The sequence below is a fragment of the Dipodomys spectabilis genome, unplaced genomic scaffold (genome assembly GCF_019054845.1).
Source record: "Dipodomys spectabilis isolate Male_0828 unplaced genomic scaffold, ASM1905484v1 ptg000070l, whole genome shotgun sequence".
Taxonomy (NCBI): Eukaryota; Metazoa; Chordata; class Mammalia; order Rodentia; family Heteromyidae; genus Dipodomys; species Dipodomys spectabilis.
Window position 1 is genome coordinate 3,377,145 of NW_024870747.1, and position 16,192 is coordinate 3,393,336.

Here is a 16,192-nt window from a genome sequence, read left to right on the forward strand (position 1 = left end):
GTGTGGGCAGGATCTGAAAGTCAGGAGAAAAAGGCCTCTTTGTACCCCAATGTTGGGTCTTCGTCCATCCCACAAAAGAAGGAAGGGGTCCTCCATCAGAAAGAATGACATTTCCCCATTTGTTAGGAAATGGATAAACTTGGAAAAAATTATATTAAGTGAAGTAAGCCAGGCCCAAAGAAACATAGGTCCCATGGTTTCCCTTATTTGCAATATCTAGTATATGTATGAGTCAAGCAGAAAAGGTCAGATAATGTGATGTTAGAAAAATAAACCCTTAGATATGTATTTTAATGTTTTTTTTCTTTCATGCATTTGTTTCTAACGCATTTATAAGATTATCTCTTTGTTGCTTTGTATGTCCCTCCCCCACAGTATAACCACTGCTTTCATTATATTTGATGTCAGCATAACTTGTGAAGGAGATGGGGAAAAACAAATCGTTTAAGGATACAGGTGGACCTGTTGCAACATTGAGAAGTACAAGTTGTCAGGTCGAAAATGAGCTTTATAACGTTGGTGGGGGGGGGGGTGTGGGGAGGATTAGGGGGGAGGCTGGGAAGGGATGTGAAGGGTAAACAAAGATGAGGCTGCTATGCTTGATAAGAAATGTACGCATTCTCCTGCCCATTTAATTGTAACCCCTCTGTACAGTATGTTCACGCAACAAAAATTAAATTAAATTAAACAAAAAAAGAAAAACTCTTTTATTAACAGAGAGCAGCCTTTTTTAAAGCCAAAAAGGGCTGGTGGCATGGCAAGGGAGGAAGAGGAACCAATCACTGTCAAGATCACCCCCTATCATTAACCTGAGCCTTCACGGGCTGGTTAGGCACTGATCAATTGGGTCCTGCCCAATCTACTCTCTCCCAGCGCCATCTTGGCTGCCCATGTGCTCTACAGTAAATTGGGCTCTGCCCACTCTACTCTCTCCCAGTGCCATCTTTGCTGCCCATGTGCTCTACAGTAAACTAGGCTCTGCCCACTCAACCCCCTCTCAGCGCCATCTTTGCTGCCCATGTGCTCTACACCCCAAGCTATCTCTCCTCCCAGTGCTCTGTTTTGACAGAAAGTCTTCATTTGTGCCATCTCCCGTGGTAGGCCAAGTTCTCTGCACTCATCCTGTCTTTGTAAGCCTATGTTTCAGTGTTGAAACAAACTGCTACGACTAATTCAAGAGTCTTTCTGGCAGACAATTAGGGAGCTGAACTTAATGAAATGATTCATTATTGGCAACGGTGCCTCCCTGTGTGTGTGTGTGTGTGTGTGTGTGTGTGTGTGTGTGTGTGTGTTTGTGTGTGTGTGTGCATACACCAGTCATGGTGCTTGAACTCAGTTCCTAACCACTCTGAGTTTTTCTCCTGTACAAGGACAGCACTCTACCAATTGAGCCACACAGCCATTTCAGGCTTTTTTTTTTCCCTAGGGATGTGGTACTGAGAATTTAGCCCTGGGTTTCACACATGCAAAGCAGTCTACCTCTAAGAAAAATTCCCAGTGCTCCACTTCTGGTTTCTTTCTTTCTTTTCTTATAAGTTGGAGGAGTTGAAGTCTGGGCCTGGGTGCTGCCTCTGACCTCTTCAGCTCATGTGTAATGCTCTACCACTTTAGCTACAGCACCCCTTTAGGCTTTCTGGTAGTTTATTGGAAATAACCATCTCAAGGAATTTCCTGCCCAGGCTGGCTTTGGACCGTGATCTGGGATAGTTTTGAACCAAGATCCTCAGCATCCTGAGTAGGCAGGATGATAGACCTCAGCTAAAGACACCTAAGCCTTGACACTTTGCTGCAAGGATGTCCTTGGCTCCACACATGGTAGAACGTTAGCCATGAACCCAAGAAGAAAGTCAGCAACTAGGCTCTGAGTTCAAGGTTCATGATGGAGAAAACAAAACCAAAACAATTGTCTGCAGGAGACAAGTCACTACAGCTCGGTGTATACATAAATTTGGCCTTGCCTTGGGGACATATATGAGCCTCTGCAAATTATCTTACTTCTGTAGCTCTTATAAGGACCAGATGAACCAATATAACTCATGAAGGACTCAGTATATAGGACCCTGTGAAGGACTCAGCACACAGTATCCCATGAATGACATAGCACCCCTGGAAGGACTCATCACATAGCTGTATTCCACAAACTGTCATTAGAATTAGGGTGCTTTCATCGGTATCACCATTCTTTTAGATACATTTCACAAACCGCACAAGTTCACATCTAACGGTTTAGAAAGGTCTTTTTTGTGGATAGGGTCATCAGCCTCTGGGATTGCACTCATAGGTTGGAGGTACTGTCCTGAGATCTTTTCCTCAAGGCTACATCTCTACCACTTTGAGGCACAGCTTATAGTCTGGCAGACTTCCTGCCAGGGTTGAATTTTCAACCCACTAGTGTCTTATCTCATCCCCCGAGCAGCTAAGGGTGAGCCAGCAGAGTCTGGTTCCATGGTGCTGGGTTGTAGCTGTTAAACTCTGGCTAAGTCAGGTTAGATGCCAACCATCAGCTTCAGATTCCCAGCTTGCTCTGTGATGAGGTATTTGCAGTGTTATCCTTATATAGTTGCAGTCAGAACAGTCTATCTTTTTTTAATGCCATTCCTGGGTCTTGAGTAAGAGTCTAGACACAATCCCTAAGCTTTTATGCTAAGCTAGTGCTTGGCTGTTTGAGTAACAGCATGACTTCTGGATGTTTCTGTGCACACAGTAGAGAGGAATCGAACCCAGGGCTTTGTATGTACTAGGCAAGCACTCTACCACTGAGCCACAGGAATGACAAATGTAGAAACAGATATATAGATTGTTTCATAGATATATAGAAATATATATATATATACGCATGTATGTATAAAACAAGACAAGGATATCTGTATATTATTTGATTTTATATACTATATTACTACCACTTATCGATAAATTATTCCTTTATTTAAGAATGGTGGTTGAATACATAACAAAGTATTAATTGAAAATTAGTCAGTGTACTATAATTATTGTGCATAATTTTATAATATAATCATACACTACTAACTAATGTAATTGTTAGTTTACAACATTCCATTCGTATGGATGTATACCGGAATGTATTTCTTAGGATCTCCCACCATTCGTAGGTGGCAGTCCTGAGATTCGCACCCCGGGCCTAGGTTGCTGGTTTTGGCTATGGCTTCCATGATAGTCCACCAAACTTCAGCAGTACAAGGTCATGTACACTTTCTGGGCCCTGTCATTTAGACCCAGGATGGTTGCAATGCAAAGGAATAAACTATGTAAAACCGCCTTCTGGAACTTGTCAGTTGTATCCTTCTCCTTTTTCCCCCCGCTTTTTGTTCTTCTTTTTTTTTTCGGTATTGGGCCCAGAACTCTGAATCTGGGTGCTGTCCATCAACTATTCAGCTCAAGACTATCGTTCTACCACTTGAGCCATAGCACTACCTCCAGATTTATTCTGCTTATGTGGTGCTGAGGAATCAAACCCAGAGCCTTGTGCATGCAAGCTAAGCACTCTATTACTGATCCACCTTCCCAGCACTTCTCCTTTTTTTTTTTTTTTTTTTTGCGAGTCCCAAGATTTGAACTCGGGTCATAGGATCTTAGGATGGGCTGTGGGTCCAGAGGCTGCACCCCAGCCTAGGATGATAGAAGTTGAGGCAGAGTTGCCACGAGCTGAGTTCAAGCTCCAGGCCTGGCCAGAAAAAATTAAGGCCCTGGCTTGGAATTTGCACCATTTTTCTGGAAGGCCTAGAATTTGAACTCAGGGCCTGGGCAATTCTGTGTCACTGTGGTGCAGAGGAAGCTCACTATCATTGAATACAACAATTTCAGCCCAGTTTCCAGGGCCCGAATTCAAGCCCCAGCACTGATAAATAATATTCATATATGAGATCTATTTACATACAGGGGTTTATTCCTTATGACATTTATTACCCTTATTTTTCCATGAAAAGGTCAGTGTAGAGAAAAAGCCCTTTGCAAACTGAGCTGCCAGCCAGTTCTGAGGACCTGAGAACAAGCCAGAGTAGTGGTTGATAGATATAGATATAGAGATTGAGATTGATATACAGATAGATAGATAGATGTGTAGTTGGCTATATATGAGAGAGAGAGACTATGTGAGGATATTATACTATATATATTATGAATTATTATTAAATTATACCTCCATTTAATGAAGTATCATTGTTGAATACTTATTGAAGCATTAATGTAAATGTAGACAGTATTCCTTAATTGGGACTATCACACCGTGGTGCTAGAATGGAAGACATAATCCAATACTTTTTGTGTGGCATTGTATAAGAGAATCATGAATTAACTGCAAATATAATTATTACTTTTATAACACTCCATTAAACATTCACTTGAATAGTGAAGATTTTCTCAAGATCTCCCTCCATTTGTAGGAGGCAGTCCTGGCATTCGAACTCCAGGCCTGGGTAGTTTACTTCAAAATGCAAACCATTAGAATGACACTGTGAAGGTTTCAGTTTGTCACAATGAAAAAAAGAACAAGAAGAAAAGAAAGCCAGGTGTCATTTGTGCCTGCCTGTAATCCTAGCTCTTCAGAACTCTGAGAGGTAGAGAATGCCAGTTTGAATTCAGCCAGGACAGAAAAGTCCACAGCACTGTTATTTCTGTGGGATCCCAGAAATAAAAAAAATTGCCATGAGTGTGGCTGTGGCTCAAGGACAGAGTGATACCTTTGAGCAAAAGGATCTCAGGAAATGTGCCTAGGCTCATAATACAACCCCTGAACCTGCCAAAAAAAGTAACTCCCTGTCTCCCCATATATGTATGCATGTATTTCTATTGGTGAAGGTCCAGAATCCCTAAGATGAAAGGCACCAAGCTAGGAAAATTGCTTTGAATAAAATGATTTCATAGCACAGACAGTGCTTTCAAGACAGTGCATGTTCCGGGGCTCCCCGATACCAGTGTAGCCTGAGGTTTTCTCGACACCAGGGATTGCTGGAGGATGTCTGCCTCATTGTTGGAACAGGTAGACAAAATCCTCACACCTTTACAGCTGTGTAACAAACAACTCCATCTGGGCCAATTAGTGAGCAGGAGTGTGGGTGGGCTCTGAAGCCTAGGAGAAAAAAGGCTCCTTTGAAACTCAAGCTATCTCTCTCCTCAGTGCTATTTTGACTGAAAGCCTCCATTTGTGCCACCTCCTGTGTAAGGCCAAGTTCCCTGCACTTATCCTGTCTTTGTTAGTCTATGTTCCAGTGTTGAAATAACTTGCTACAATAAATTCAAGGGTCCTTCTGGCAGACAACAAGGGAGCTGAACCTTATAAAATGATTCATGATTGGCAACAGTGCCTTCCTAATTTCTGGAAGCTTGCTAAATCTAAGCACATGTGTAATATCACAATACTTCCTGTCATCTAGAGCTGGTGAAGCTCATCAAGTTTTAAAACCTTTGAACTCTCCTAGTTGGGCCCTGGGTGCCTAGGTTTTGGGGTTGAACACAGGGCCTGGGTGCTGACCATGAAGTCAGAACAGAAGCTCAGTGCTTTACCAGTTGGTGTCACAACATCACTTCTGGTATCTGTGTGTGTGTGTGTGTGTGTGCACGAATGTGTGTGCATACACTTGTCCTGGAGCTTGAACTCAGGACCTGAACACTGTACCTGAGTTTCTCCTGTACAAAGATAGCACTCTACCACTTTAGCCACAGAGCCACTTCAGGCTTTATTCTAGTGATGTGGTACTAAATAATCAAGCCCAGGTATTCATACATGCAAAGCACTCTACCCTAAGACACATTCCCAGCAATCCACTTCAGGTTTCTTTCTTTCTTTTCTTGTAACTCAGAAGAATTGAAGTCTAGGCCTGGGTGCTGTCCTTGCACTCTTCAGCTAAATACAAGTGCTCTACCACTTGAGCTACAGCACCCCTGCAGGTTTTTGTTAATTCACTGGAGAGAATCCTCTCAAGAAATTTCATGCCCAGGCTGGCTTTGGAAAGTGATCCTCAGCTCTCAGGCTCCTGAGTAGCTAGGATGACGGTGCGAGTTATTGGCACCCAGCTTCCACTTCAAGTTTCTAAGTGGTGAATAGGAGATAATAGTCTCTTGGGACCTTTTGTGTCTGGGATAGTTTGGAACCGAGGTTGTCAAATACCAGCTTCCTGAGTAGGTAGGATGACAGACCTCAGCTACAGATGCCTAGACTGTAACAGTCTTTTGAAAGAGTGTTCTTGGCTCCACATGGTTCAGTGGCTAGGTCCTGAGTTCAAGGTTCACGACCAAGAAAAATAAACCAAAACAATTGTCTGCAGGAGACAACTCACTAGAGTTAGGTACATTCACAATTGGCACTGACATTGAGACATATCTGAGCCTCAAGATTCTCATCTGCACCATCATCTGACTTCTGGAGCCCTTACAAGGACCAAGTGGAAGAATTTACTCCGTGAAGGACTCAGCACACAACACCCCATGAAGGACTCATCACATAGCTGTATCCCACAAGCTGTCAGTGTTAGGGTGCTTTCCTCAGTACCACCATTCTTTCAGAAACACATAACAAGCCACATAAAGTTCACATCTAATGATTAAGAGGGATGGGTTTTTGGGGGGAGGTGGAGTCAGCCACGGGAACTGCACTGAAAGTTTGGGGGTACTGTCCTATGATCTTTTGCTCAAGGCTAGAACTCTACCACTGTGTGCCACAGCTCAGAATTTCACCGACTTCCTATCAGGGCTGGGTTTTAAACCCACCAGTGTCAGATCTCAGCCCCCGAGTATCTTGCATGACAAAGGTGATGGAGCCAGCACCATCTGGTTCTGTGGAGCTGGGTTGCAGCCATTTACCTCTGGCTAAGTCAGGTTAGATGGCAGCTGTCAGCATTAGACTTCTGCCTTGCTCTGTGATGAGGTATTTGCAGTGCAATCGTTATATAGTTGCAGTCAGAACATTCTTTATTTGGTGCCATTCCTGGGTGTTGAGTAAGAGTCTAGACACAGTCCCTCAGCTTTTATGTTCAAAGCTAGTGCTCTGTTGCTTGAGTGACAGCACAACTTCTGGATTTTTCTATGCACATTGTAGTGAGGATTGAACCCAAGGCTTTGTATGTACTAGGCAAGCACTCTACCACTGAGCCCCAGTAGTGCCAGTATTGACAAGAGAATAAACAGATCAATTGTGTAGATTGGTAGATAGATAGATAGGTAGATAGATAGATAGATAGATAGATAGATAGATAGATAGATAGATAGATAGATAGATAGATAGATAGATAGATAGATAGATAGATAGATAGATAGATAGATAGATAAATAGATAGATAGATGTGTAGATATATATATATATATATGCATAAAGAGAGAGGGAATGTGAGGATATTAAATTATATACATTATTACCGATTATTAGTTATGAAATTATGCCTCCATTTAATAAATTATCTTGGTTGAATATTTATAGAAGCATTAATTAAAAATTATTCAATATCCTTCCATTAGGGGAAATCACACCATGGTGCTACAATGCCAGATATAAATCCAATAATTTTTGCGTGGCATTCTAAAATAGAATCATGAATTAACTGCAAATTTAATTATTACTTTTATAACATTCCATTAGCATTCACATAAATAGGAATGAGTTTGTCAGGATCTCTTTCCATTTGTGGGTGGCAGTCCTGGCATTCGAACTCCAAGCCTGGGTAGTTTTCTTTGAATCCAAACCATTGGAATAACACCATGAAGATTTCAGATTGTTATGATTACAAAAAGAACAAGAAGAAAAGAAAACTAAGACCCAGGGGCTCCTGCCTGTAATCCTAGCTCCTCAGGAGGCTGAGATGTAGAGAATGCCAATTTGAATTCAACCGGGGCAGGAAAGTCCGCGAACCTCTTATTTCTAAGAGATTACAGAAAAAAAAAAAAACATGAATGGGGCTGTGGCTCAAGGGCAGAGCAATACCCTTGACCAAAAGGAGCTCAGGGACAGGGCCTAGGCTGATAGTACAACACGGAACTGCCCCCCCCCCAAAGGAGGCAATAACTCCATGTCTCTGTGTATGGATGGATGATGTATGGATGATGGACATTCAGCAGGTTGCCAACGCCCAGCCCCCCAATCTGGGCAAGCTGAGACAAGCCCTGAAGAGTACTAAGTGTGAGCCGGCAACTTGAACAAAGCATCCTTGTATGCCATTAAATAACTGAAGCTTGATGTTCTGGCTGAGATGTCCCATCGGGACAATTAGAAGCCGGCCACTGCCTCCAGGGAGACCACAGTTCCTAGACTGTAGGAGTTGTCAAAGTTTCTGGCTCCATATTCTCTATCCCTCTGTAGGATGTGAGCCTAGACCTCTGGTGCCTGGTGGCTATCACTCAATTATCATTCCTCATTGCCTAGTCACAGGCTGCTCCCAAATCTTGGTAAAGGTATGAAATAGTCAGCGATTTCTATGCCGAAAGAGGTATGCCAATAAATCCCACCCTCATAACTCCCTTTAGAAGTGAGCCTTGGGCTGCAAATGTGGCTTAGTTGCAGAGTGCTTGCCTAGCATGCACTAAATCCTCGGTTCGATTCCTCAGTACCACAGAAACAGCAAAAGCCAAAAGTCGCATTTTGGCTTAAGTGATACCCTTGAGCAAAAGAAGCTCAGGAACTTGCCCAGACCCTGATTTCAAGCTACAAGACTGGCACAAAAAGATGTGAACCTGGTGAGACATATTTTTTCTGGGACTCAGAGGAAGGCCAAGGTTATATGTAAGAAGTAGGGTAGAAGGCAGGTGCTGGTGGCTCACCCTTGGAAGTTACTCAGGAGGCTGAGATCTAAGGATCCCAATTGCAGGCAAGAAAGTCTATATGAGAACCTCTTTTCCAATTAAACACCCCCAAAGCCAGAAATAGAACTGTGGTTCAAGTAGTAAAGTGCTAGCCTTGAGCACAAAAGCTTAGCGATAGGATAGCATCCAGGCCATTAATTCAAACCCAGGAGAGGCACACACACACACACACACACACACACACACACCAAGATAGAGCATTTGCCAGTCAGCCTGCAAAAATTCCATCTCTACCAACTCAATATAACAAAAGAGGTAGAAGGGAAGCAAAGACTTGTTTCAGGAGGTGATATATCCAGGGCCAAAATTCTACAGGAGTTCTAAGATGTGGATACAGGAAAGAGAGCCTCAGGCAGTAGGTACAGCATGGACAAAGGTCCTAAGGTGTGCTGTAGAGCAGGTGATGTTGTTGGAATGAAGGCTCTGTGGCTTCCGAAAAGTCTGGTAGAACATTCAAGGCTGGGTCAAGGTTTGTACTTGAGTCACAGGGCAGAGGGTGGGGTCCTAGAATGGGCCCCAGGGGGAAGATTAGCTTGGCTTTACACCAAGGACCCCAGCCATTTCCTGTGGCTGGAAGCCTATTTTTCACAGCTCTTAACCCTCAGGCATCCATTGCATGGAGGAGTCAGGGCAAACACAGGGAAGAACTCTTGCTTAAGAAAAGCTTCTAGCCCAATGCCACCAGTGGCTCAAACCCTGTAAATCCTAGCTACTCAGGAGACTGAGATAGAGATCGAGGGTCAAGCCAGATCAGGAGAGGAAAGTTAGTGAGACTCTTCTTGCAAATGAACTACCAAAAAACAGAAATGGAGCTGGGGCTCAAGTGGTAGAGTCCTAACCTTGAGGGAAAAAGTTAAGAGACCAGAGACCAGACCCTGAGTTCAAACCCAGTACTGGCACAGAAAAATAAAGAATAGCTTTCAGGAGCTCCTAGTCCACTCTGGTGAAAGGCCAGATCAGCTGGGCGCCGGTGGCTCATACCTGTCCTCCTACCTCCTCAGGAGGCTGAGATCTGGGGATCACAGTTCAATTCCAGCCCAGGAAGGAAAGTCCGGGAGACTCTGATCTCCAAGGAACCTCCAGAGGACCGAACGTAGTTCTGTAGCTCAAGTGGTAAGCTTAAGAGCTAGGACAGAGCCCAGGTCCAGAGTTCAAGCCCCGTGACCAACACCTGGTCTGCTTGGACCTCACTGTGTGGCTCTAGGCAAAGTAGTTTCCAGTGGGCCCCCTGAGGTTCTCCCAATGTGTAGGTGTTCTACAAGTCTTGAGTGGAGCCTGTTTGGAGGCCATTGCCTACAGGACGGGCCACAGTACCAGAGAAAGATCGAGCTTTGGGGCATGGAGATCATCAGAATTGCATCTGTCATGGGTGCAATGTGGATCTGAGCAGTAAATCGCCATCTCAGACCAGGACTCTGGGCCAGGAGGGGCAGGTGCAAGATTTCACACCAAGTAATGTCCACTCATCCGGGTATCACAAGTGTGTGAATTTGTCTGGCACACCTTGGGCAGGTGTTGAGTTGGGCTCATGAAAGCCTTTTAGGCTCAGGAATCGACAGCCAACTGGCTGCTGCTTGTAACAGTCGCTATCCCAGGAATCCCAGGGCTCAGAGTCCTGCTTTCCTCACCAGTGCTTGGGTGCAGATTAAGATCTGCAATTGTGGGCCAACTACAAACGAGCATCCCTAGTGTCCTTCCTTTGGTCCTATGGCCCCATGCACAGATGGAGGGGTAGGTTCTATGGAACTTACTGCCATGGCCGAGACCCCTCAGCCCAAGGAAGACTTAGGGAGAAACCACTTGATTTGGCTTGAGAGTTTACTTTGACTATGCCTCACGACTGGCCCCAGTTCTAGCTCAGCTCATCATTACTACCTTCCTCTGTATGTGTATGTATGTGTGTGTTTGTGTATGTGTGTGTGTGTGTTTGTGTATGTGTGGTGTGTGTTTGTGTGTGGATGAGCAAGTATGATCTTGGTACTAAGGCTTGAACTCAGGGCCCAGGCTCTGTCCCTCACTTTTTTCATTCCACAGCAGTAGTAGCTGGTGTGTGGCCATGGGCTAAGAAGTGAACTTACACAAGTGGGTGATAGCCATGTCAAGGCTAATGCCCCAGTACATTGAGGGACTGGTACATACCAGTCCCTTATCCCAGTTACCTGGTCCTGGAATCTAAAGTCTGTGCCTCTGTATTCTGGGCATCCGGAATTGTTTAGAAGCACCTGAGAGGCCCAGCTGGGCCCAGAAGATAGACTTGCCTGTGATAAGGTACCTTGACTTTTCCTTGATACTGTCTAACACTTCCCAGCCACCTTGGTTTCACCTCCCATGTAGCCCCAGATCATCCTTGCTTGGACAGCCTTCAGTAAGCTATCAAGCTCGATCTGGCCAGAGCCACTGGAAACCACCCTTCCCCCACTCCACTGCCAGCCTGCTGGGAGTGGGATATGCAGCCAGAGGAAAATGACAGAACAACGCATGACTGACCCTGCCACCCCAGAGGCAGGGGAGAACACATGCCAGCTGACTCTGCTGATTCAGAATCCCCTGAAGGCGGCCAAATATATGGACAGCCGGACTTGGGCCCCAAAGAAAAGCTGGTATATGCAGGTCTCTGGCAATTTAGGACTCATTGTAGACCCTGATAGGGGGCTAAATGCAAGGTTGCCAGGGAGGAGGGGCATCATCCGAGTTCAGGAAGAGGCAGACAGGCACCCTGGAAGTGGACAGAGATGAGGGAAATACACACACACACACACACACACACACACACACACACACACACACGGGTAAGGCAAGGCCTCAGCAGTCCCTGATCACCTGAACATCCTAACTCCCAGAAAGATGGCTCTACAGTCCTCATACCAAATGTAGACAAAACTCAGAGTCTCTCACACATCTGGAATGGCTCATAATTCAGCATGGCACTTCCTACTGTACTCACTGCTATGAAGAAAAGCCAGCTACCTTATTTTTGGTTGTCGGTCATGGGGTTTGAACTTTGGGCCTGTGTGTAGTCCCCCAGCTCTTCAGCTGAAGGTGTGCGCTCTACCACTGGAGCCATAGCATCACTTCCGGTTTTCTGGTGGTTCACTGGAGATAAAGTCTCTCAGACTTTCCTGCCCAAGCTGGCTTTGAACTGTCATCCTCAGATCTCAGCCTCCTGAGTAGCTAGGATGTTATTTGTGAGCTACGGGCAGCTCCTGGCTTCAGCCACCTTCTTAGACCCAGCGGAAACCCAACTTGTCAGGCCACAAAGCACATTCAACCCTTCACTTCAGACTTTGGCACCAACATCCAAAACCATTCTTCCTTGGATGGAGAGAATAAAATTGACACTACCCTCCCACCCTTGCTCTCACTGGTCCACTCCTTAGGTAAGATAGGACACAACCTCTGGAGTTCTTGGTAAGCCAATGCATACCCTGCTGTGACTTCACACTGGGGCAAACCTGGGGAGTTCTTAGAAATGTCTGTACACTGAGGCAAGCATCTGTTCTTCCAACCACAGCAACCGCACTCGTTCACCATCTCTTGTAAGCAAGGGGTACATTCTTTTTTTGTTTTTTTGTTTTTTGTTTTTATTTTTGGTTGAGGGGCTTGAAATCATGGCTTGGGTACTGTCCCCGATGATGATTTTTGCTCAAGGACAGTGATCTACCACTTGAGCCATGGCACCACTTTTGGTTGGAGATTGGAGATGAGACTCTCATGGGACTTTCCTGCCTGGGCTGGGAAACAAGTTCCGCTGGATCTCAGCCTCCCAAGTAGCCAGGATGACAGGTGTGAGCCACCAGAGTGGGACTTATGGTTTCTCATTCCTTAGAATTTCCAACTCATTCTCCTCTAAACACTACCACCTAGACACTCCTCTACATCCCTCAGGCATGGCAAATGGAGGCTCTGAATTGGGGTAGGGCCATGGGTATTAAAGGGCCCCCTTCACATCACTACCTCTCTCTAAGATCTCATCTGCCTCCTCTGGATGGCCTGGTCTTCCAGGGCAGATGAGACCACTAGGTGTTCAGCAGCCTGCCCTGTATCCCCCCGCCGAACCCAACCAGTACCTGAGAATTTCTGGGGCCAGCTGCTCCATGTCCCGGTGGAAAATGTTGGGAGGGTTGCTGATAAGTGGGTCTAGGAGTGCTCAGAACAGAAGGAGTGTCCAGATCCCCGCTGGCAAAGAAGGAGACACAATGCATGGATTGATCTACTAAGAGCTACAAGGCATAGTCATCCACCTGTCACCCAGGTCCTGTGGAATGCTGTTTTATATTGTCAGTCCTGGGGCTTGACCTCGTGGCCCAGGTGCTGTCCCCGAGTTACTTTTGCTCGAGGCCAGCACTCGTCCACCTGAGCCAAGGTGTGACTTCTGGCTTTTTCTGTGTATGTGGAACCTAGTAATCAAAACTAGGGTTTCCTGAGTGCCACTCAAGCCCACTACTGCTAAGACACAATCCCAACCTTGTAAAGCTGTTCTTCTGTGACCCCTTGGACCTGTCTCAGCACAGTCTTGCATATATTTACCGAGTTTCTCAACAGCAGCCCTGGCTGGAAATGAACACACTCTGCTATGTTGTCCTTGATTTACAGCATCTTTGCTCTCTGTGCTTCTTGTCAGATCCTCCTTGTCAAGCAATGCCCCATTTCAAGTGCTGTCTCTAAGAAGCCCACTCCAAAAACCCTGACAGAGGAGGATCTTTTCCACTCTGCAAGCTGCCAGTATTGTCATGCTCTGCCTTCCAGTTGATGTGGGTTGAGAGCACACAAAGGGGAAGGCCTGGCTTCCACCATCCAATTTCTTTCTGAAGGCTCTGATATACTACCCAAGGACCAGTGCTGTATTTAACTCCATGACAAGGCACTCGAGGCCCAGGCAATCTGGGGGCAACAAATGGGGCCATTTCTTTGTGTGGGCTTGAACTGAGGGTCTGGGAGCTGTCTCTCTGAGATTTTGTGCTCAAGGCTGCTACTCTATCACTTGAGCCACAGCTCCACTTCTGGCTTTTTGGTGGTTCCATGGAGAGTAGTCTCACTGACTTTGCAGCTTATGGTTGGCTACAATTTTTGATCCTCAGATCTCTGCTTCTCGAGTAGCCAGGTTGTCAGGTGTGATCCTGAGCCAGAGGTGACAGGCACCAGGGCCTTTCTTTTGAGATTTTGTTTATCTCATGTCAACTAGCAAGCCCTAGTTAAAATAATCATTTACAGGGGATCAAGTTCCTCTCCTAGGTCAGTTAATCCAAGGAGATAAAGTGCCTTTGGAAAAGCTTAGTCTGAGTTGGCTAGGTGAGTGTGTGTATGTGTTTGAGTATGAGTTTCTGGGATACCTACCCACATCACTGTGGTGCTTCATTCTCCCAGCGGTGAGTACATCCAGGATCTCCACCCCAAGGAAGGTGGGTAGAATAGGGTACATAAGGTCACACCAAGTATGATGATCTGAATTCTATCCCACAACTGAAGCCGGGAGAGTTAATAGAGAGAAGGAGAGGTTTAGTGGAACATCAAAGGAAGCCCCTTACCTTTGGCTACAAGTACCAGAGAGAAGACTGAATCCATCCTTTTTGGTTGTAAGATAACAGGTGCCCACTATTCATTTATTTTTTTTTGTGAGTCCTAGGTCTTGGATTCATTCACTGAGCTTCTTTTACTCAAGGCTGAGGCTCTAACCCTTGAGCGACAGCACCACATCTGCCTTTTTGTGGGGGGAGAGGTGGTTTATGGGAGATTAGAATCCCTCAGACTCTCCTGCCTGGGCTGGCTCTTAGTCATAACCATCAGTCCTCAGCCTTCTGAATAGCCAGGATGATGGGTGAGAGCCACTGGCACCTGACCGCCACCATCCATGTATAATCCCCTAGGGCCAGTGCCGGGCCACCCTCAGTGCACCCTCCTTGTTGTGAGTGGGAAGCAGACATGGGTGGGTTTGATACTTCAACAGCCTACCTACCTTTGAGCATTGTTCTGGGTCAGTCTGATGGCTGCTTCTTCCTTATCCACAGCAATGACTTGGCTCTGTCACAAGAACAAATGTTCCCCAGGAGATGTTAGTTCTCAGGTCTTTCTGCTGCACACCGCCCCCCAACTCTCCGAAATAACACACCACAGCAAAGCGAAGTAGACATAGGGTGAATTCATTTTCTTATAGTCAGAGTCTGGCCAGATAGGTGGCGGTGAAGATCAGAGGCCTGGGATCGTGCTGTGCAGTTGGACAATGGAACACTTCCTCATCCACTTTCCTTTAAATGTCTTAGCAGAGGGTAGTGGGGAAGGTCTCACCAGACAGACTGACAAGGAATAACCATCACAGTCTATCCTGGGCACAGAGAGGCTTACCTCAAGGAGCTAGTTCAACAGGCTGAGCGAGACAGCTCCTAAACCACAGCCCACCTCCAGAATGAGAGGGACACCGTGACTCACAGCCACATGGGGACTCTGGGCCACTTCCTCCAACACCCATTTAACCAGTTCCTGTGAGAGAGTGAGAGAGAGAGAGAGTCAGAAATACACTTAAGCCGGGTGCCAGTAGCACAGGCCTATAATGGTAACTACACAGGAGGCTGAGATATGAGGATCATGGTTCATAGCAGCCCAGGCAGGAATGTCTGTGAGACTCTTATCTCCAAAGAACCACCAGAAAACCGGAAGTGGTGCTGTGGCTCAAGTGGTAGAGTGGTAGCCTTTATCTGAGGAGCTTGGAGACAACGCCCAGGCCCAGAGTTCAAGCCCAACAACTGACAATAAGTGGACTTTCCACCACAAGAAGTGGACTGAATAGCACTCATTGTCCTAGGGAGCATGGCAGAGAAGTCAGGCTGAGCTTCCTGTCAGCTGGGGGTCATGAGTAGGTCACCCAGTTTCTCTGTGCCTCATTTTCTCCAGCTACAAAACTCAACAGTGAAGGATCCGCTTCCTCATTGGATAGTGTAAGGATGAAAGGGAGCCATGTTTTGTTTCATAATCCCATACCTGCATCACGATAAATAATAGGCCCCATCTGAGCTCTTTAAAGGTATCTTCCTGTCATATGCTCACATAATTGCCAAGAACCATATCTGATGACCACTCCCTCAATGCCTGGTTCTACCCCACAGATCCCCCTGTATTGATCCCTTCTTTCCTCACAACTGTCCTGTGAAAAGACTGAGGTCAGAGTGTTGAGGCCCAATGCAGAGCTTCAACTGTGGTCAAGAATCAGCTGCCATGGATTAAGAGTTTGGGACAATCCATCTAACCAATAACTGAGCATGGCGTTATATGTCTAGCATCCCAACTAGAGAAGGACCAGGCATGGTGACCAATTCCTGTCACAGGAGGACCGCAATCCAGCCCAGCCTGAGCATATATTGAGTCTCTATCTCAGAAATGACCAAGACAGAAAGGC